This window comes from Nicotiana tabacum, chromosome 2 (genome assembly GCF_000715075.1).
Source record: "Nicotiana tabacum cultivar K326 chromosome 2, ASM71507v2, whole genome shotgun sequence".
In the NCBI taxonomy this organism is placed as follows: Eukaryota; Viridiplantae; Streptophyta; class Magnoliopsida; order Solanales; family Solanaceae; genus Nicotiana; species Nicotiana tabacum.
In genome coordinates this window covers 56,596,839-56,619,477 of record NC_134081.1, presented here as the reverse complement: position 1 = coordinate 56,619,477, position 22,639 = coordinate 56,596,839, and positions in this window count along the sequence as shown.

The following is a 22,639-nucleotide window of genomic DNA, read 5'->3' as shown; positions in this document are numbered from 1 at the left end:
ATTTCATTGACCGTTGCCACGAGGTGTTGCACAACATGGGTATAGTGGAGTCCAATGGAGAGGACTTCACGGTATTTCAGATACACAGCTCTGCCAAGAGGTGGTGGCATACTATGATCGATCCAGACCAACCAAATCACCTCTGCAGGCAGTTTGAGCCTCTCTAGCAGGGTAGCATGACCCAGTACAAGATTCGATTTGTAGATTTATCTTGCCATATCGTTGTCTTGCTCCCTACTAAGTGGAAGAAGGTGAGGAGATTCGTTGATGGCCTTACTTTTGGTATCAGTCTACAGATGGCCAAGGAGACTAGGGATGATATTTCTTTCTAGCGGGTGGTAGATATTGCTAGACGATCGAGATGATTCGTGGTCATGGTAGGAAGGTGGTCTCTGAGAAGAGGCCTCATCATTTCGGTGGTTTCATTGGTGCCTCGTCTGGAGGCAGGGATTCATTCAGTAGAGGATACCCTCACAGGCCAATTCAGTCAACACTCAAGGCATCCCACGATGCTTCTAGCAGTCGTGGTTCTTATAGGCCTCATCTTAAGCAGCTAGCCTATAGTGCACTTTCAACTCCTATTAGTGCACCGTCGATTCAGAGCTATCACAGTGGTTCCGGGCTGTTAGGTTAGTCCAAGAGAGTGCTTTGAGTGTAGAGTTATGGGTCATATCAGGAGGTGCGATTCTAGACTTCAGAGTAGTGTGCCTCGGTAGGGTTCTCGTGCCATGGTTCCGGCATAAGTTGCTCCACTACCCACTCTTCTAGCTAGAGGCGGGGGTCAGGTAGCTAGAGATAGTGGTCAGGCTGTTAGAGGTAGAGGCCAGCCAGTTAGAGGCCGTCCGAGAGGCGGAGGTCAGAGTGGTGGGGCTCAACCCCATTTTTATGCATTCCCAGCCAGACCTGAGGCAGAGTCATCTGATGTAGTAATCACGGTATTGTTCCGGTTTTCCATAGTGATGCCTCAGTTTTATTTGATCCGGGTTCTACTTATTCATATGTGTCATCCTATTTTTCTTCATATCTGGTTATGCCTCGTGATTCTTTGAACGCTCCTGTTTATGTGTCCACGCATGTGGGAGATTCTATTGTGGTAGATCGTGTTTATCGCTCATGTGTGGTTTCTATCAGGAGCTATTAGACTAGGATATACCTTCTACTTCTTGATATGGTGGATTGTGACATGATCTTAGGCATCAGTTGGTTGTCACCTTATCACGCTATCTTGGACTGTCACGCCAAGACTATAACATTAGCCATGCCGGTGTTGCCTCAATTGGAGTGGAGAGGGACTCCTGGCCATTCCACTAGCAGGGTAATGTCATATGTGAAGGCTCGACGTATGGTCGAGAAGGGGTGTCTGGCATATTTGGCCTATATCTGTGATTCTAGTGTGGAGGTTCCTTCCATGGATTTAGTACCAGTTGTGCGCGAGTTCCTAGAGGTGTTTCCTATAGATTTAACAGGGATGCCACCTGAGAGAGATATTGATTTCTGCATTGACTTGGTTCCGGGCACTCAACCATTTCTACCGCACCATACCGTATGGCCCTAGTTGAGTTGAAAGAATTGAAGGAGCAGTTGTAGTATTTTCTTGATAAGGGATTCATTAGACCTAGTGTTTTGCTTTAGGGTGCACTAGTGTTGTTTGTGAATAAGAAGGACGGCATGATGAGGATGTGTATAGATTATCGACAGTTGAACAAATTCACTATCAAGAACAAATATCCGTTGCTGAGGATTGATGACTTATTTGATCAACTTCAGGGTGCCAAGGTGTTTTCCAAGATTGATTTGAGATCTGACTATCATCAATTGAAGATTAGGGCATCAGATGTCCCTAAGATAGCTGTTCGGACTCAGTATGGTCACTATGAGTTCTTAGTGATGTCGTTTGGCTTGAGTAATGCTCAATCAACCTTTATGGATTTAATGAAACGGGTGTTCAAGCCCTATCTGGATTCGTTTGTGATCGTCTTCATTGATGATATTTTAGTCTCCTCCCGCAGTCGAGAGGAGCATGAGTAGCATCTTCAGATCATACTTTAGACTCTGAGGGATCGTCAGTTATATGCCAAGTTTTCAAATTATGAGTTTTGGTTGGACTCAAATGGCTTTTTTGGTCCATGTTGTATCTTTCAAGGGCATTAAAGTGGATCCTAAGAAGATTGAAGTAGTTCAGAACTGACCTAGACCTACTTCAGCTATAGAGATTCAGATCTTCTTGGGTTTGGCAAGTTATTATCGTCGGTTCGTGGAAGGGTTTTCATCTATCTCAGTCCCATTGACTAAGTTAACCTAAAATGGTGCTCTATTTAGATGGTCCGACGAGTGTGAGTTGAGCTTTTAGAAGCTCAAGACTGCATTGACTACAACCCCAGTATTGGTGTTGCCTATAGGTTTAGGATCTTACACCGTGTATTGTGATGCATCACATATTGGTCTTGGTATTGTATTGATGTAGGAGAGTAGGGTGATTTCCTATGCGTCTCGGCAGTTGAAGGTTCATGAGAAGAATTACCCTATTCATGACTTAGAGTTGGCATCTATTGTTCACGCACTGAAGATTTGGAGGCACTATTTGTACGACGTTCATTGTGAGGTCTATACCAACCATCGAAGTCTCCAGCCCCTATTCAAGCAGAAGGACCTTAATTTGCGTCAGCGGAGATGTCTCGAGTTGCTGAAAGACTATGATTTCACCATATTATATCATTCGGGGAAAGCCAATATTGTGGCCGATGCATTGAGCAGGAAGGCTGAGAGCATGGATAGTATAGCATATTTGCCGGTAGCAGAGAGGCCAATAGCCATGGATGTTCAGGCTTTGGCCAATCAGTTTGTGAGATTGGATGTTTCAGAGCCCAGTCGTGTTCTTGCTTCTATTGTGGCACATTCATCGGTTTTGGAGTGTATCAAGGCTCGCCAAATTGATGATCCTCACTTGTTGGTATTGAAGGATACAGTGCAGTGGGATGGTGCTAAGGAGGTTGTGATTGGTGATGATGGTGTTATGCAACTTCAGGGTCGGATTTGTGTTCCAAATGTTGATGTGTTGAGAGAGTTGATCCTTGAAGAGGCTCACAGTTTGTGATACGCCATTCACCCAGGTGTCACGGAGATGTACCGTGACTTGAAACAACACTATTGGTGGCGAAGAATGAAGAAAGACATCGTTGCTTATGTATCTCGGTGTTTGAATTGTCAATAGGTGAAGTATGAGCATCCGAAACTGGGTGGATTGACTCAGATATTGGAGATACCAGAGTGGAAGTAGGAGTGCATCACTATGAATTTTGTGGTAGGCTTACCACAGAACTTGAAGAAATATGATACAGTATGGGTTATTGTTGACCGGTTGACTAAATCCACACACTTTATTCCATTGGCGACTTCTTATTCTTCAGAGCGGTTGGCTCAGATTTACATCCATGAGATTATCCGCCTGCACGACGTGCTCATTTCCATCATTTCTGATCGAGGCACGTAGTTCACATCTCATTTTTGGAGAGCCGTGTAGTGTGAGTTGGGCACGCTGCTTGAGCTGAGCATAACATTTTATCCTCAGACAAACGGATAGTTCGAGCTCACTATTCAGATCTTGGAGGAAATGTTACGTGCTTGTGTTATGGTTTTCGGTGGTTCATGTGATCAGTTTTTACCTCTAGCGTAGTTTTCCTACAACAATAGGTCGAGTATTTAGATGGCGCCATATGAGGCCTTATATGGGAGGCGATGTCGTTCGCCGAATTGTTTGTTTGAGCCCGAAGAGGCTAGGTTGTTGAGCACTGATTTGGTCTGTGACGCTATGGAGAAGTTTAAGGTAATTCAGGAGAGACTTCGTACAACTCACTCCCGATAGAAGAGTTATGCAGACCGGAAGGTTCGAGAGGTAGCTTATATGGTGAGTGAGAAGGTTCTTCTCTGAGTGTCGCCTATGAATGGCGTGATGCTGTTTGGAAAGAAGGAAAAGTTGAGCCCAAGGTTTATTGGGCCATTTGAGATCTTAGAGAGAGTTGGGAGTTGCTTACATGCTTGCATTTCTTCCTAACCTAATAGGAGTACATCAGATATTCCATGTTTCCATGATTCAGAAGTACTACGAGGACAACTCACTTGTTCTAGACTTCAGCATGATTCGGCTTAATGAAAATTTGGCCTATGAGGAGGAGCCAGTGGCTATTCTAGCCCGACAGGTTCGAAAGTTGAGATCTAAGAGTTTTCCTTCTACTAAAGTGCAATGGAGAGGTCAGCCGATTGAAGCAGCTACATGGGAGTCCGAGTCCGTTGTGCGGAGTAGATACCCCTACCTTTTTACCAGTCCATGTACCTTTTTGTGTTTGTTCGAGGACGAATATTTCTTTAGAGGTGGAGAATATGACGACCCGATAGGTCGTTTTGAGTACTAGACTTTGTTTCCATTTTCCAAGACCTCCATTAGCTTCATTTGATATTTCTTGATTTGCGTATGTAGTCTGTGTCATTTTTTGAAAGGTTTATACGTAAAACTTTGAAGAAAAAGTGATTTTTGGCTTAAAATGACCTTTGAGTTGACCACAATAAATAGTTTTGTTAAACGACATCGTGTTGGTGTTTTGACAATTTCGGCAGGTTCATATGATGTTTTTGGACTTGTATACACTTTTGGTTGGGGGTCCGGGGTGACCCGAGCGCATTCGACGCGTTATGTGAAAAATTGTGAAAATGAGTTCAAGTTGAAAATTCTTGAGTTTTGTTGATCGATTCATGTTAATTGATGTTATTTTGATGATTTGAGGTAGCGATCAAGTTTATATGATGTTATTATACTTGTGTGCATGTTTGGTTAGGAGCCCAAGGGACTCGAGTGAGTTTTGAATGTACTACAAAGGGATTGGGATTTGCTGGTGCCCAACAGTTGCTGGTGTCTGATTGCAGGTCTCGCAATTGCGAGTCCCGCTTTTGCAGAGTTGGACTCACAAATGCGATGACTGGAAAGGGGTTGATTACTTTGCAATTGCGAAGGTAACATCACAAATGCGATCAGAGGGGCTTCATTTTTGCTGTTTTTTGGTCGCAAATGCGACTGGAGCCTAGCCGGACAACCTTTGCAAATGCGAAAGAGGGAATCGTAAATGCGGGGGGGGGGGGGGGGATGGTGTTTGCAAATGCGAGTTTTATGTCGCTTTTGCAACCACTGTTGGCTAGACAACTTCTTCGCTTTTTCGAAGGGTGGTTCGCTTTTGCGAACATCGCAATTACAAACATGAGTTTGTAATTGCGACACCTGCAGCTGGGTAAAAGAGGGAAAAAATGGGACTTAGCTCATTTTACACCATTTCTCTATTCTAAACACTCTAGAGGCATTTTTTCAAGAATTTCTTCTTCCCAAAATCATTGGTAAGCAACTCTAATCCACTTTCTTTCAATTTCCCATTACTTTTCATGAGTTTTTAATATCAAATCTAGGATTTTCATGGTCGAAATTAGGAATTTGGTTAGAAATTTTGGATTTTCTAAAATTGAGATTTAGACTTCAAATTGAAATTGGATTTCAAAACAAATCACATAACCGGGCTCGGTGGTGAATGGATAATCGGGTTTTGGTCTGAATCTTGGGCTTTGACCAAGCTAGCCCGGGCTTGACTTTTGTTGACTTTTTCAATTTCATTTAAATATCGAATCTTTCTCACTCGTGGATAGGTTCTAAAGCTTATTTTGAATTATTTAAACTATATTTGGCTAGATTTGATTGGTTTGGAGGCTAATTCTAAAGGAAAGGCCGCAGTTGAGTGTTTATTTAGTTGTAGAAAGAGGTAAGTATCGTGGTTAACCTTGACTTGATAGAATTAGTACTTGATTGGTTTATTTTCTACTTGACTTATGTGTGAGGACGGCATATATGGACGAGTATATATGCATAGTCACGGGTTAAGCATGCAGGTTGGGATATTTATCTATTGTTTTCAATTATTTCATACTTTCATTTATTCCATGTTATTACTTGTTAACTTCTTTAAATGCTACTTGCCTTTACGTATTGAATTCATGCCTTTATCCGTTACATGCCTTAATTGCTAAAAGTTACCATGTACCCGTATCTTTATCTATTGATTGTCTTTATTTGCTTTGTGAGTTAATGTGTTGTTAGATAACTACTTTTATATGCTTTATGACTTTAATTATGTAATTTCCCTTATTGTATTATATTTTGTGATACGCGGTAGTTGGTTGTAGCTTATACATGTATTTTATAATTTTTGGGATCGGGTTACGCACCACGACACTTATTGATATTATTGTGTGGGATCGGGTTGCACGCCACAACTGTTATTGGTATTATTGTATGGGATTAGGTTGCATGCCACAATGATTGTTGTTGTTATTGTTTAGGATCGGGTTGCACGCCACAATGGTATCTGTATATTTATATTTTAGATCGGGTTGCGCGCCACAACAGAGAAAAATATGTTATTTGTATACTTGTGGATCGGGTTACATGCCGCAATGGATAAGACATTATTTATTTAAATATTTGTGGTTCGGGTTGTGTGCCGCAACATAGAAGATGTATTTAACTGTTTGGAGTTGTTTTTTTGCGTATCCATATTGTATTGCGGAGGTTGAGCTTTGGTGTTATTCTGGGGCCTCTGTTATGTAATATCTATTAAAGTTTCCCTGTTATACTTGTTTCTGTTTTGTTGTTATTTCTTTATATTCGTACAGGTTTTAGTGAGTGCCTTGTTATAGCCTCGTCACTACCAACCTGGTCGAGGTTAGGCTTGACACTTACATAGTACATGGGGTCAGTTGTACTCATGCTACAATTCTGCACTGCTTGTGCTAATTCTGGAGTTGGTCCCCGCAGTAGTTAGTGGAGGCTTGCTCAGATTAGCTGGTCATGGAAACTATAGTTATAGCTGCACGGCGTTCGCAGCCCTTAAGTTACCTTCTCTATCCAATTCTATTGTTTATTTCTGTTTCAAACATTTGTACTTTCATTTAGACTTTTGTTGTAGAACTTTTAGAATGCTCAAGTACTTGTGACACCAGATTTCGGGGTTTTGTTTAGTCACCTGTTGAAGTTATTATGTCTACTTTTAAAATTCTATTGCTTATTTCTTGTTAAATTGCTTTCGAATTGGTTTTAAAATGATTATTGTGTTCTAATATTGGCTTGCCTGGAAAGTGGATATTAGGCGCCATCACGGCCCCGAGATGGGGAATTCCAGGTCGTGACATTACCTCAAAGGGCCGGGAAGGATTCAAACATATCAAAACTCAGTGATTACCATTTCAGGCTAAAACTGGTAGATTACAACTTTAGTGTAAGTACTTTCGAGTTGGTACAATGTTAAGAGATATGGGGGATTAGGTAAGATGGCCCAAGGAAATGAGACCAGACCCCAGCAAATGGAGTCAGGAATTTTATTGTGAGTTCCATATGAGCATGACCATAGAATAGCAGACTACTGTCTTTTATAAAATAAAGTTGATTATCTCCTGAAATAAGGTTGTCTTACTGAGTTGTTCAATGAGAAAGGTAAACAGACTTACATGAAGAATAGGAAGAACGAAGAGCCCCCTAGACCTCCTTCGTTAAAAAGGACGGTAAATGTTATCATCGAAGGGGAAGAACTTAATGGGATAATATTTACCACATCGAAAATATTTGCTAATCTCTATGACACAAAAGAAACAAACCCGACAAACCCTGGATGGAGAGAATATCACGTTCAATAATGAAGATGTGATGAATTAACATTGCCACACAATGGTGCCTTATTAATTACTTTACGTGTTTTAGAAACTGATGTCAAAAGAGTTTTGATTGATCCAAGTAGTTCAACAAATATCATTCAACTACAGGTGGTTAAAGAAATACAAATGACGAGTCAAATCATTCAAAAGGCTCGATCTCTATTCGAATTTGATAATTCCAGCGTTGTTATACGAGGAAAAGTTATACTACACATATTTACTGAAGGGATAGTGAAAGATACTACATTTCAGGTGGTAATGGCAGACATAACATACAACATAATTTTGGGAATATTGTATATACATTACATGGATACGATACCCTCCATGTTACATCATGTCATCTAATTCCCTTTAAAATGGGAAATAAGACATATTAAGGGGGATCAACAAGCTGCATGAGAGATACACTCGGTGGCTATTGCCAATGGGTTAGCTAAATCTAAAAATGACAAATAGCAACTAAAGCAATCAACCACGGAAATGGGTACTTCATTGGAAGTCATTGAGCCAAATATGAAGGCAAAAATAAGTATGAGTGAAGAAGATAAAGAAGCGCCAACACAATCATAGAATCATAAGAAGATGATATAATAAAAAATAACATTTGAGGAATTAGACGATGTTATACTGTTCATAGATTTCCTAGAAAGTAAACTCAACATTGGATTAGGACTTATCCGAGAACATAAAAGTAAGTTAATCAAATTTTTACGAGCTAACTATGATTGTTTGCTTGGTCGCATATAGATATGACATGTATTCCACATGAAGTGATGACGCACAAGCTCAATGTGAACCCATCGTACACTCATGTTATGCTAAAGAAGTGAAAATGATGTTGGGCATATTTTCATATTTTTTGATATTATTTACTCTGCATTTTTTACCATTTTTTGATTGTATTTTATACTGAATATGCCCAAAATTAGCTTGATTATGAAGTTTTATACTTATTTGAGTATCGAGATGTAGGTACTTTGAAGATGAAATTTGAAGTAAAAATGATGAGGCTTGGAACAAAAGAATGACGTGTCATAGACCTTGGAGAATAAATATTTATACGAGCAGTTGAGAAAGCTTATCTCATTTTGCTCATTGGAATGTAATGGGAACTAATGATTGGGATTATTATTACATAATGATTAAGGCCATAAATATTTGAAAAAAATAAAATAAAGAGAGATAGATGAAGATTACCTTGGACTTGACGGCTTCTGACACAGCAAGGAATTTGAAGGAAAAACGTACTGCTTCCAGCGCTCGCGCTGGCCTGGACCCTGTATTGCGGGATTTCTTATTTCGACTGAGACAAAGTTATTTCGGCCCTACATGGTCCAATTCGTATAAAACGGGTTCTAAACCTAATTTGAAGGAGATATAACATATATTTAAGGCGAATTCACGTACGGGAACGCATGCCACGCTTATTGGTGGCTTCTAACTAGTTTTTCTTCTCTTCTCTTCCTTTAATCTCATGGTTTATTAGTTCTAGAGTTGTGGGATGCTACATGAACGTTATAGTTTGAAACATGAATTATTCTTATTATTTTATCATATTGATTTATTTATTCAATCCCGCACTTAATTATTTGATTGGTTGATCACCAATTGAATACTATCTACAAATCTAGGATTAAACTCGGGAGAGGGGATTTAGATTGCAAATAGGATTGAGTAGAGCAAGCTTTTGAACTTGGGCATCTGGGAATAGATTCACAGTTAGGATAGGGATATATTTAATCACCTTGCTTGATTACTATACAGGAATTATTAATGCGTTCTTGTTAATCCTATTTCCATAGAAATATTGGTATTTGGTTAGCATGAATAGATGAGTAGTAATTTAAGAGAATGCTACGAGTAATATTAACCCCATCAATCAATAAACCAAATATATTAATTAGACAGTTTAAGTAGAAAACTCAACGAAATTGTTAGCTAACCCATAACTCTAGAATATTTTCTGCTATTGTATTCGTCTCTAAGCTCACCGACTCATTTTCTTTAGTTTCTAGTTTGTTACTCTATATTAGTTAGAGTTAAATAATCACAATTTAGAAAACCGGTTGAATAGATTAATTGTTTTACCTTAGTTTAGTTGTTAGTTAATTGTAAGGACCCGTAAAATTTCACCTAAAACCCGGGGTTTCATGGTGTCGAGGTAGGCTAATGTATTTAAGGATTGTAGAAAATCTTCGCGGTGAACTTGCTAACTGCGGTACAGACTTTTTAGGTTAAACAGAGTATTGGGGAGTTGAAGAAAAATTGTTGCAGAGCAGGGCATTTCTGTGGTCCATTATGCGACTGCCGAACTATTGGGGTGAGGCGGCAGGGCCACATTGTATAGAAATTGTGGTATTGTGCTAGTGGTTGTTATAAAGGATCCCCAACTTGAAATTTATAAATGTTATTGAAAGCTTTAAATAAGATTGCTATGGTTTTTACGGCTATTTAATCTCTTTTTTTTGCTTCCATGATTTGTCACGTTCATGTTGTACTTCTAATCCTTGAAGGGGGTATTTGGTTTTCATAATAGTACTATTCTACATGTACTAACGTCCCTTTTGCCGGGGGCGCTACATCTTTAATGGATGCAGGTGGTTCCACAGCAGGCGACTTTAATCAGTGATAGCGGTACACCCTCTTCCCAGCTGACTTGGTGAGCCCACTTCATTTCGGGGTCGTACATCTCTTGTTCTTTGTGTATTATGTTTTGAGGTATAGCCGGGGCCTTATTGCCGGCACTATCATGGTACTCTTTTGTATCTATTAGAGGCTCCGTAGACATAGTGTGGGTTGTATCTTAGTTATGGGAAAGTCAATTAAGGATGTTGTAATTGTACCATATGTTTCACTTCAAACTATGAAAGTGTATGTATTTTGAGACTTATTAATGATGTAACTATTGGTAACAAACTGGTATTGATCACATGACTTCCTTATTGTCTAATGAATGAGATGGATCTTCTCTTTATTCATGGGTGAGTTTGTATAGAAAATATTGTACATGCTTGCTTGACTGGGATATCCCGATCGAGCGCCGGTCGCGCTCCTCGAGGTCGGGGCATGACAAGCTTGGTATCAGAGCCTAAAGTTTTAAAGAGTCATAGGATGTCTCGGAGCCATGTCTAGTAGAGTCCTTCTTATCGGTGTGTTGTCAACTACATCTATAATCAGGAGGCTACTTGGGCATTTAGGAATAATACCCTTCTTTGATGTTCTAGATCGTGTGATGGAGCTGATCGTAAGACTGTTCCTCCTCTAACTCGTGCATTGCTCTAATATTCAGTATATGTCACCTAGGAAGAAAGCAAGAACTGGCCAAGGAGCCAATGCCATCCCAGGAGTGACAATTGATTCTATACCTGATGATGTGGGTGAGCACCCGAGGGGTGAGGATATTCCTCCAACTACTACACTGCCTGATTCTACTACTCCTGCTCAGACTGCACCAATCCCTACTCCTACTGAGGATGCAGCTATTCCTCCTCCAGCCCCAGCTTCCGGTCCCGGTATTTCTGATGGGGATCTTAGGGGAGCCAAACAGATGTTGGCTCAGATAGTGGCTTCCTAAGCCCATAGATCGAATGTTGCACCTGCTTCTTCCAGCCAGCAAGGGGATTCTACTAGTTCCAGGGTGAACAAGTTTCTTCCATTGGATCCTCCAGTGTTCACAGGTACTGATCCTGAGGAGGACCCCCAGGACTTTATTGATGAGATGCACATGACCCTCCGAGTTATGCATGCTACTGAGACGGAGGGAGTGGAGTTGGCCTCCTACTGCCTGAAAGGGGTGGCCTATTCTTGGTTTGAGATGTGGGAGGACTCCCGTGAGGAGGGGAGCCCTCCGGTGAGGTGGAGTGAGTTTACCGAATCCTTCATTGATCATTTCTTGCCTACAAATACTAAGGCGTCATGTGCCGCTAAGTTTGAGAGCCTGAAGCAGGGTAGCATGAGTGTGTGGGAGTACCATATGAGGTTCGCGTGCCTGTCCAAGTATGCCATCTACGTGTTGCCCACTATGGAGGCAAGAGTGAGCCGGTTTGTGCAGGGCCTCAAGACCTTGGTAATTAATGAGGCTGCTACAGCTACCTTGAATTCTGATATGAACTATGGGAAGATGGTGGCGTTTGCTCAAGCCACGGAGACCTGCAAATTGAAGAATATAATGGAGCGAGAGGGTAGCAATAAGGCCCGGTCTGCAGACAACTTTGGTGGTTCTTCCGGTGGTAGTGGTGATAGGATAACATTCAGGGGAGGGTCGTCAGGGCCATCCCAGTCCTTTGCTCAGTCTTCGGTTAGTGCACCGCCATTAGGGCCCCGTCGCAGCAGTGGAGTCATTTCAGGCCCAATCAGGGCAACAGGGGATCCCACCAGCAGAGTCGGCCTGGATTGAGATTCCAGCAGTAGTAGAGGCCCCAATGCCCTAGGTGTGGGAAGATGCATTTTGTTGTGTCTAATGCCCAGCACAATAGCTCTGAGTTGTATGAAGCGGAAAATGAGCTTATACACCAAATTGAAGAGCTAAAAGTGGAGAAGTCAATCATTCGACCAAATATTTGTTGATGATGTCAATTTTGAGAAAAGTACACTAGACTCATGTGAGGAATTAGATAATATAGCACTTGAAGACTCTAATGTGTGTAGATATGAGGATATCAAAAGTAAAACATTTTTGGAGTTTGAGCATATTGGACCTCATTTTAAACACTTTTCAACATTGTGTATGCTTGGTGACACAAGAATTGATCCATTCGAGCCTATGGAGGAGTAACAAAGTGCATATATTCTGAAATTTATGATGCCAAGGAGACAAAACGACATCCCTCAATTAAAGGCCAAGAAGTGCAAGATGCGATATTGTTTACTTGGTTCTTTTATATTCGTACTACCACACCAGAATCATAACCGCAAGCTTGAGTTAAAATTCGGAATACAATTTATATCTTCAAGGTGGAGGAAAAAGTGATAAAGTTAGTGTTGTCGCGCCCCTTTTATTTTTCCGCGAGAGCGGGCTTCGACGTGTGACAAATCTTTTAAATGGGTAAAAGAGAGAAGAGTCACCACCTAACGGTTTTAAGGTGCGTTAGGGCACCTATAATGCAAATAACTCTGTTTGACTAGTCAACGCCACCAAAGATCGGGTAAGGGCTCAAATTACCTCAAAAAGAAGGTGTTAGGCACTCTTCGAGGTCCGCAACTGTGGGTCCCGGTCGAACATAAAACTATGTGGATTAGGCTAAGTGATCAAATAAATAAAGAAATGTAAAAGTCGAAGAATCTCCTTATAGCAAAGTAAGAATTGGTACAAATCATTAATGATTACAAGTATGCGACTACAATGGTCTACATTAAATGACTAAGTGAGAATAATAAGTATATAAAGGAGGGGGTCCTAAGTTTTTTAGCCTAAAAGATCACCCCGTGCAACATAAATAATACTTCGCAACTCCTTTTAGATAGGAGTTGCTCATATTATTCAGCGGGCACAGACTATCATCTCCTGCTACACGATTACTATGTTGAAGTTGTTTACCTAAAGCGTTCTAATTCAATTCTAAGTCGTACCATATGCGTGCACTACCCGTCCCATACCTATGGTCCAGGAGGCTTTAGACCTCAGTTTGGGTGGTTCTAGACTTACTTAGGCTGCTCAAAAATGATAAAGCTAATCGCGCATACAAAATAAATAGGACTGCTCATAATAGCAAAGAGAGGCTCACGTTAGACTCCACACATAAGCAAAGAAGCACGCAGACTGATTTTTTGATCAAGCAGTAAAACATTTCAAACTTAATACTTAGAGTCCTTTGGTCCTATAGGCATGATCTCTATAAGATTCCAGTATCAAACAGGTAATGCTGCATTTTAGACTAAAGTACGACTGATTAAATCATTATAAATCCTATAGACATGGTTTCTAAGTGATTCTGATTTTAGCAATATACATGCAACGGATTTGCAGATTACAAGCCTATAGGCATGTTTTCTAGATTGTTCGCAAAAAGCAGTGAAACGACCAACGCTGATTTTAGATAAATTTCTTAGGCAGGTGACAATATCCTAGAAGCATGATATCTAATAGTTGGCGATTGGCATTGATTTTATATAGTTTTATCCCTATAGGCATGCGATCTAGATGAGCAATACAAACGATATGTGCAGCTGATTGATTATTAAACATATGAGCAGTACCATTATAATTGAGGCAACTGGTAGATTAATCATTCGAAGACCTATAGGCATGGCACCTTGGTAAGTAGAATATTGCATTGCTACGCCCTATAGTCATAATATCTAAGAAAACATAGTAATGGAAACTAGTACATCAGTCACTTGAAATAGCATGCGTTGGCAACTTAAGTGATGTGTGTGCGTGTGACTCCTATAGGCAGGCTTTTTACTCATGAAGTTACAAACATGTAAAGCAAATAGCGAATAGATCATATAGATCCTATATCTATGCTTTCTACCCCTTTATGCAAATATTAGAATTCCCCAGCCCCTTTTCACGAGCACCCCAATTGTTTGTTTATAAATTATTACAGGCCCTAGAATAAAGTCTTAAAAATAACAAAAAACATAGGTTGAAACAAATACAAGACCACTAAAGAAGTTACAGGCCCAGTACAAAAGTAACCCAGGGATATCCTAGGCCTTAAATAGTCTTACTCTCCGGAAAAAAAGCATGCTCAAGCCACAAGCTCACAACACAATCAGAGTGCACCTCTACCCCAGGTCTAACAACACACATAACCCAACTCCAGGCCCAATGAATGACTTACTCACCCAAACGGATGCCAAATTTAGCTATGCATGTGACACAATACTCAACCTAAACACTTAATTCTTATAGCTGTAACCATTAGCAGTTCTAGCCAAGACACATAAATAGGATCATACTAAATAGAAAGGCACACAAGACACCTATGAGGCACACCTATATTTGTAATTCCAACAGAGTTTGATAGTGACAATGTTGAGCATCATAGGACAGTAAACCATTTTAAAGAGTTTCAAAGTAAAGCATGATCCAGAAACAACCTAAAGTCCCTTAGCTAATAGTATAACAGAATCATGAACAAGCAGCAGGCAGAGTACAATCCTTATATGAAAGTTTTAACATGAGAACCTAATGAGAATGTGGTTGCAAACAACATAACAACATGCTAGTGGGCATAATTCGACAAACCTAACACTTAACTTATCAGAGGGACATTAACCATAGCATAAAGATTCTATAGAACTCATAATAGGTAAAAGAACATGTTAACAGGACAAACAAACATTGGAATTCATGTCAGTCGACCTCACATGAGAGAACTACATATTAGTATCTATCCTAGAAGTAATGCTAAGAGTGCAGGATTGACAAGTCAAAGGACACAATCATCAGAGTTGCAAATCGCAGACAAACATGGTTGACTATATATTAAGACAATGCTATAACATGGGAGAGTCGAGAATTACTTTGCAGGAAATAGTAGATTAGTAGGAGGAGATTCATTAAAGCAGATTTTTAGCAAACAATTTCTACAAAGATCTCAGAAATCCAAGGCGTGGATGTGAACTCATAACAAGCAAAGAACATGATGTTAAGGTAACATGATCATGACCATTCAAGCAAAACTTAAAAGGACAGAAACTACTTGAATCAAATACGTAGAGTGAAGTTCTACTACACATGTTCAAACCTATCAAGTTCGATACTAGAGAACATGAAACTGCAGAACATCATGGAGACAATAGAATTACAGAAAGCATACAACAATACAATGCTGAGAGTTCACAAATAACAAAGAAGCTTTAAGGCATGCTTGTCTAAAAGTTCAAACAGTGTTGGCGTACATAACACACATACACGAACAAGTAGAGGAATAATAATTAAGGCTATAAAGGGTCAAGAATGCTAACCAGTTGCGAAGGTAATCAAGCAAAAGAGTGAGTAACTTAGAATCTCAGCAGCGACAGCAAAGTAAAAACAACAATGAGAACCCCATGTCATAGTGCGTTAGAGTTTACAGGAGCTTTAGTAAGCCCCGAGCATTTCTCGCACTAGAGAGGGCAATAGAGAAGATTTTGGTGGCCTTGGCTTTCAGCCGACCACAATTAAGAGAGTAGAGATAATATATAAGGTGAAAGTGAGAGAATAATAGTAGTTGTTAAGCAATTCCAGTTCTGTCCAAAGGAAATTAGGGGATGGGTTTATATAGTAGTAAAATTGAAAGAACAAACATGGAAAATAATCAATTAAGTGCAAATAAGGAAAGAAAATATCACATGAAAATCAAAATCTGTAAAGGAGATGGAGAGTCTCAAACCCTAATTAGGGTTTAATCGTCTGAAAATCAATCCAAGGGTGCACATCGCTCTTCGTTGAGTGTATATAGACTGAATAATGGCCAAAATCAAAGATTCGAGCCATTCTAGTCTCATCTCGGAAGTGATACTTGCCAAACTTAGGCAAGCACCTAAGTAACACCATAAACGGACGACCAATTATGAGAGAAGATTAAAAGGTAAGTGTATCATAGACGGATTCCATCTCCAAGTTGGAATTAAAGAGGAAACAAGCAGCAACGACTTGGGTTTCTCAGAGAAGAGAGTGTAGAGAGGATTTAGGGGCGGCGAAGATAGGAAATGGGGTTAGGGTTTCTGGGTTGGGTTAATAAAAAGGGGAAATGAACGAGGGCCTTTGATCTTGAGAGATCAACGACCAGAATTACAAAATTGAATGGGCGGGTCGTTTGAAGTGGGTCACGATCGAGTTTTAGTAAAGGGTCGTTTGGCTTGGGATAGGGGTTGTTGGGCTAAGGATTTGGGACAAATTTGGTCCGAAAGTGGCTTAAAAACTGGGCTATAATTTAAATACAAGAAATTTATCAAAAATAAATTATAGAACATGATTAATAAATGATTAAAAATATTATTTATGCAGTAAAATACTTAAAAATAATAGCTTAGTATTGTAAAAATATAAGGAATTATATTTTAGCACAAATAATGTAATAAATACAATTATGTGTAGAATATAGGTTATTACTGCAAAATTAGGTAAATAGCTCAGATATTTAAATGCAATTATGTAAACTGAAGTAAAAAACATTTAAACATGTATGTGGGTATAAATAACAAATTTGGATGATTAAGTCATCATAAATAGTTTAAGGGATAATATTTTAAGTAATTTAAATGCAAGAAAATTAATTTTAAAACTCTAAAAATTGCAGAACATTATGAAAAATACTTGTATAAATTTTGTAAATCAAATAATGATGCAAAATTGAAATTTTGAAAATATATACACTATTTGAAATAATGTGAGGGCAAAATTGGGTATCAACAGCTGCCCCTCTTTACCAAGGAATGATGAAAGAATTGTCGGGTAAAGAAAATGATGACAATTTTGGCCGAATTGTGTAGGGAATGATATGATTTAAAAATGGGGGCCAAACTCTGGTTCCTGAGTTACCTACATATCCCTAGTGTTACGGGAATCAGGCCGTGTGTAGTTCTGGATCCAACGACGAACAAAACCGACGGAGTTGTTATAAGAATGGTCGTATGTTTCGAAGAGGTTATTTTGGGTAGAATAATGTTGTAAGTAATAGACAATTTTAGATGGAGTCATGAATGCGAATTTTGGACGTTACGGGTGTATGAGGCAGATATTAGAATAGTCATGGAGTAAAATGTAGTCAATTATTGGCAGTTGGTTACGTTCGAGGTAGTCAAAGGATGTGAACACCGTGAACAGAAACTGGAACGAAGATTGCTCCCGTTTGTAGAACAGTTATCTCCCGAATTACCTGCAAAACTTAAAACACAGTGCATGCGAACATATATGGGTCATTGCGATAATTTAAACATGATGCAAATTCCCTTTGGAAGATGAGGATGATGTCCTTAGACCATGACGTCTAGGGCCATGAAGCGTATGATAAAGGATTTGCAGGCCATGAAATGGTGTCCTCCAGCCATGAGGATGATATCTGGACTATGATGCTTTTGAATAATGATGTGCAGTTTCGAGAGATCCTCAGACCATGTAATGGTGTCTCCCAGCTATGAGGATGGTGCCTTCGGACTATGATGCCTTCGGACAAAAATGGCGATATTTCAGCCTACGAAATGCAAAGATATGATGCTTAGTGTATGCAAGGACAAGACAAGACAAGGCTTAGTCTTATATGAGATGAGGGCGGTGCTTAGCTCTATGCGAATAAAGGGGTAGCGGAGACGGTGTTTAGTCTTATGTAAGGAAAGGAGACAATGCTTAGTCTTTGACAAGGAAAGGCAATGCTTAACCTCATACAAGGAATAGAGACAATGCTTAGTCTCATGCAAAGGAGGGAAGACAATGCTTAGTCTCATGTAAATAAAAGGAAGTGCTTAGCCTTATGCAATTATGGAGGCAATGCTTAGCCTTATGTGAGAAGTGGAAACAGTGCTTAGTCTCATGCAAGGAAAGGCAGTGCTTAGCCTTATGCAATTACAGAGGCAATGCTTAGCCTCTTGCAAGAAATGGAGACAGTGCTTAGTCTCATGCAAAGAAAGGCAATGATTAGCCTTATGCAATTACAGAAGCAATGTTTAGCCTCATGCAAGAAATTGAGACAATGCTTAGTCTCATGCAAAGAAAGGCAATGCTTAGCCTTATGCAATACGGAGGCAATGCTTAGCCTCATGCACGGAATGGAAACAATGCTTAGCCTCATGCAAGGAATGGAGACAATGCTTAGTCTCATGCAAAGGAAGGCAGTGCTTAGCCTTATGCAATGAAAGGCGGTGCTTAGCCTTATGCAATTACGGAGACAATGCTTAGCCTCACGCAATAAATAGAGACAATTCTTAGTCTCATGCAAAGAAAACCAATGCTTAGCCTTATGAAATTACGGAGGCAATGCTTAACCTCATGCAGGAAATAGAGACAGTGCTTAGTCTTATGCAAAGAAAGGCAATGCTTAGCCTTATGCAAGAAAAGCAAAGGATAGCTGTGAGAGAGTGAAGTATTTCTTAGCTCGATGTGTTTGCGTTTGGTAAATTTGTCGTTATGAAGATAGTGATTTTGCTACGTGTATCTATTTGTGAATATTCCTGTTGTGTTTATTGTGCCTGCATCCAAAGAAAAATTGTGAGTTTGTGGGGGAACGGTTGGTTCGTGCTCTTGATTCTTTGCTTCGCCTTTACTCTTGTCTTGAGGTCCTGCTTGAGTTACCCTGGGTAACATCTGGCTCCATAGAAATAAAGTTTTTGAAAAGCATGTGTGCACTTGATAAAATTATTTGCAAAAGCGTAGTTTGTTTTGAAATATATGATAATGCATGAGATCAAATAATTTAGATGAACCGACGACTGCGACACATTTAAAGACATCGCAACCTCTTTGCTTTAGAAGTTTGAGGGTCCTCCTCTAAATTCTGCCCCAGTTTAAATGCATACTTCCTGCAACACATTCCTTGGTTGTTCTATATGTGATGAAGTCGGACAAACTCGAAATCTTGCCCCAGTTTCTGATCATGGGGGAAATGAAGATTTTATTAGGATGTGACCGAACCCACAAGGCTGCCTATGTATCCCCTCTTAAATGGAAATCAGGTCAAGCGTAGTTCAGTTTCATCAAATGAAAAATTCAAAGAATAGTAAACATAGTATCTCTTGACCGCGTCTCAATTGATAGGTTTCGGCCAGATCTCTCCATCTATTTCTGCAAGTATAAGTGCTCCTCCTATTAGTACTCGATGAACCATGTAGGGACCTTGCCAGTTGGGTAAGAACTTCCCCTTGGCTTCATCCTGATCCGGGAAGATTCGCTTTTGTACCAATTGCCCCGGTGTGAATTGCCCTGTCCTGACCCTTTTGTTGAAAGCTCTTGCCATTCTGTTCTGGTATAGTTGACCGTGACATACTGCATTCATTATTTTCCCATTAATGAGAGCTAGTTGTTCATAGTGGCTTCGTATCCATTCTGCATCGCTGAGCTCAGGTTCTTGTATAATTCTTAGAGAAGGGATTTCTACTTCGGCAGGAATAACAACTTCAGTACCATAAACTAATAGGTAGGGAGTTGCCCCAGTTGATGTGCAAACTGTGGTACGATATCCAAGAAAAGCAAATGGCAGCTTCTCGTGCCATTGTTTATAATTATCCACCATTTTCCTTAATATCTTTTTGATGTTCTTGTTGGCAGCTTCTACGACTCCGTTCATTTGTGGCCTATATGCTTTGGAATTTCTATGCTTGATCTTGAATGTTTCACACATGTTTTTCATCAAATCATTGTTTAAATTGGCGGCGCTGTCGATAATAATTGACTCTGGTACTCCGAATCGACAAACAATGCGATCCCGAACAAAATCCGCTACAACCTTCTTAGTTACCGCTTTATAAGACGCAACTTCAACCCTTTTTGTGAAGTAGTCTATGGCCACCAGAATGCACCTATGCCCATTTGAAGCAACGGGCTCGAATGTGCCGATGACATCCATACCCCAAGCGGAGAAAGGCCAGGGTGAACTTGTTGCATTGAGTTCATTGGGTGGTACTCGTATTATGTCAGCATGTATCTGGCATTGGTGATACTTCTGAACATACTTGATGCAGTCTGTTTCCATAGTCATCCAAAAATACCCTGCTCTTAGTATCTTCTTGGTTAAGATGAAACTATTTATGTGCGGTCCTCAAGTTGCGACATGTATTTCCTCGAGAAATCTGGATGCCTTCTTGGCATCGACACACCCTAGTAACCCCAGGTCATGAGTCCTTATATATAGAATTCCACCGATTTGAAAGAAATGGTTGGCTAATCTTCGAAGCATGCGCTTCTGAGTATGGGTAGCAATCTCTGGGTATTCTCCCTTTTCCAGGTACTTCTTGATGTCGTGGAACCATGGATTTCCGTCAATCTCTTCTTCAACATGAGCACAGTAAGCAACTGTTTCTGAATCCTTATTGGGATAGGATCGATAAAATTCTTGTCCGGTGCTGTATCATGGAAGATAAAGTAGCTAACGCATATGCAAACTCATTCTGAATCCTCGAAACATGTTTGAATTCTATCTTTGTGAACCTCTTGATCAGCTCTTGTACGCAGTGCAAATATGGCAATATTTTGGTGTTCTTCATAGCCCGTTCCCCTAGACCCTGGTGCACCAAAAGATCTGAATCTCCGATTACCAGCAGCTCCTGAATATTCATGTCAATGGTCAACCTAAGCCCCAAAATGCAAGCCTCATATACTGCTATATTATTGGTGCATGGAAACCTGAGTTTTGCGGATACCGGATAGTGTTTGCCAATTTTTGATACTAAGACAGTCCCGATACCCACTCCTTTGAAGTTTGCTGCTCCGTCGAAGAACATTCTCCAACCATCATATGCCTTGGTGATATCTTCTCCTACAAATGACACCTCCTCATCGGGAAAATACATTTTCAATGGTTCGTATTCTTCGTCTACGAGATTTTCTGCCAGATGATATGCCAATGCTTGCCCTTTGACTGCCTTCTGAGTTACATAGACGATGTCGAATTCGCTCAACCATATTTGCCATTTTGCTAACTTTCCCATAAGCATGGGTTTCTAGAAGATATACTTTAGCGGATCCATCCTTGATATGAGATATGTAGTGTATGCACAGAAATAATGCCTCAACTTCTGAGCTATCCACATCAAAACACAGCAAGTGCATTCCAGCAAAGAATACCGGGCTTCGTAAGGCGTGAATTTCTTACTTAGATAATATATTGCCTGCTCCTTTCTTCTAGTTTCATCATTTTGTCCCAAAACACAACCGAAAGCTCCCTCCAATATGGACAAATAAAGCAGCAGAGGCCTTCCTGGTTCTGGTGGGACCAGAACATGTGGTTTAGATAAATACCCCTTGATTTTATCGAAGGCTTTCTGGCATTCTTCAGTCCAGCTTGTTGCAGCATCTTTCCTCAGCATCCTGAAGATTGGCTCACATATCATAATTGACTGTGCTATAAAGCGGCTGATGTAATTGAGACGTCCTAAAAAGCTCATCACATCTTTCTTATTCTTCGGAGGTGGTAGGCCTTAGATAGCTTTGACCTTTGATGGGTCCAACTCAATCCCTCGGCGACTGACGATGAATCCTAACAATTTTTCTGCAGGGACTCCGAAGGAACATTTTGTAGGATTCAACTTTAAATTGTATTTTCGAAGCCGGTCGAAAAACTTTTTCAAGTCTGCTATATGATTCGAATTCCTTTTAGATTTGATGATAATGTCATCAACGTAAACCTCTATTTCTTTGTGTATCATGTTGTGGAAGATGGTTGTCATGTCTCTCATGTAGGTGGCCCCAACGTTCTTCAGACCAAACAACATCATTTTGTAATAGTATATCCCCCATGGTGTAATGAAGGCTGTCTTTTCGGCATCCTCTTCGTCCATCCAGATCTGATGGTATCCTGTGAAGCAATCTACAAAGGATTGGAGCTCATGCTTGGCACAGATATCAATCAGTATGTATATGTTGGGCAATGACAAATCATCTTTGGGACTTTCTCTGTTCAGATCTCAATAGTCAACACATACTCTAACTTTCCCATCTTTCTTTGTAACTGGAACAATGTTGGCCAACCAAGTCAGATATTCAACCACTCGAAGAACCTTGACTTTGATTTGCTTGGTGAATTCTTCTTTTATCTTCAAACTCATATCCGGCGTGAACTTTCTGAGCTTTTGCTTTACCGGTGGACACATGGGATTAATGGGTAGCTTGTGAGCCACTATAGATGTGCTCAAACTAGTCATATCATCATAGGACCATGCAAAGATATCTTTTATATTCTTTTAAGAATCTGATGTACTCTTCCTTCTCTGATGATGATAGATGAATGCTTATACGTGTTTCCTTGAACGTTTCGGA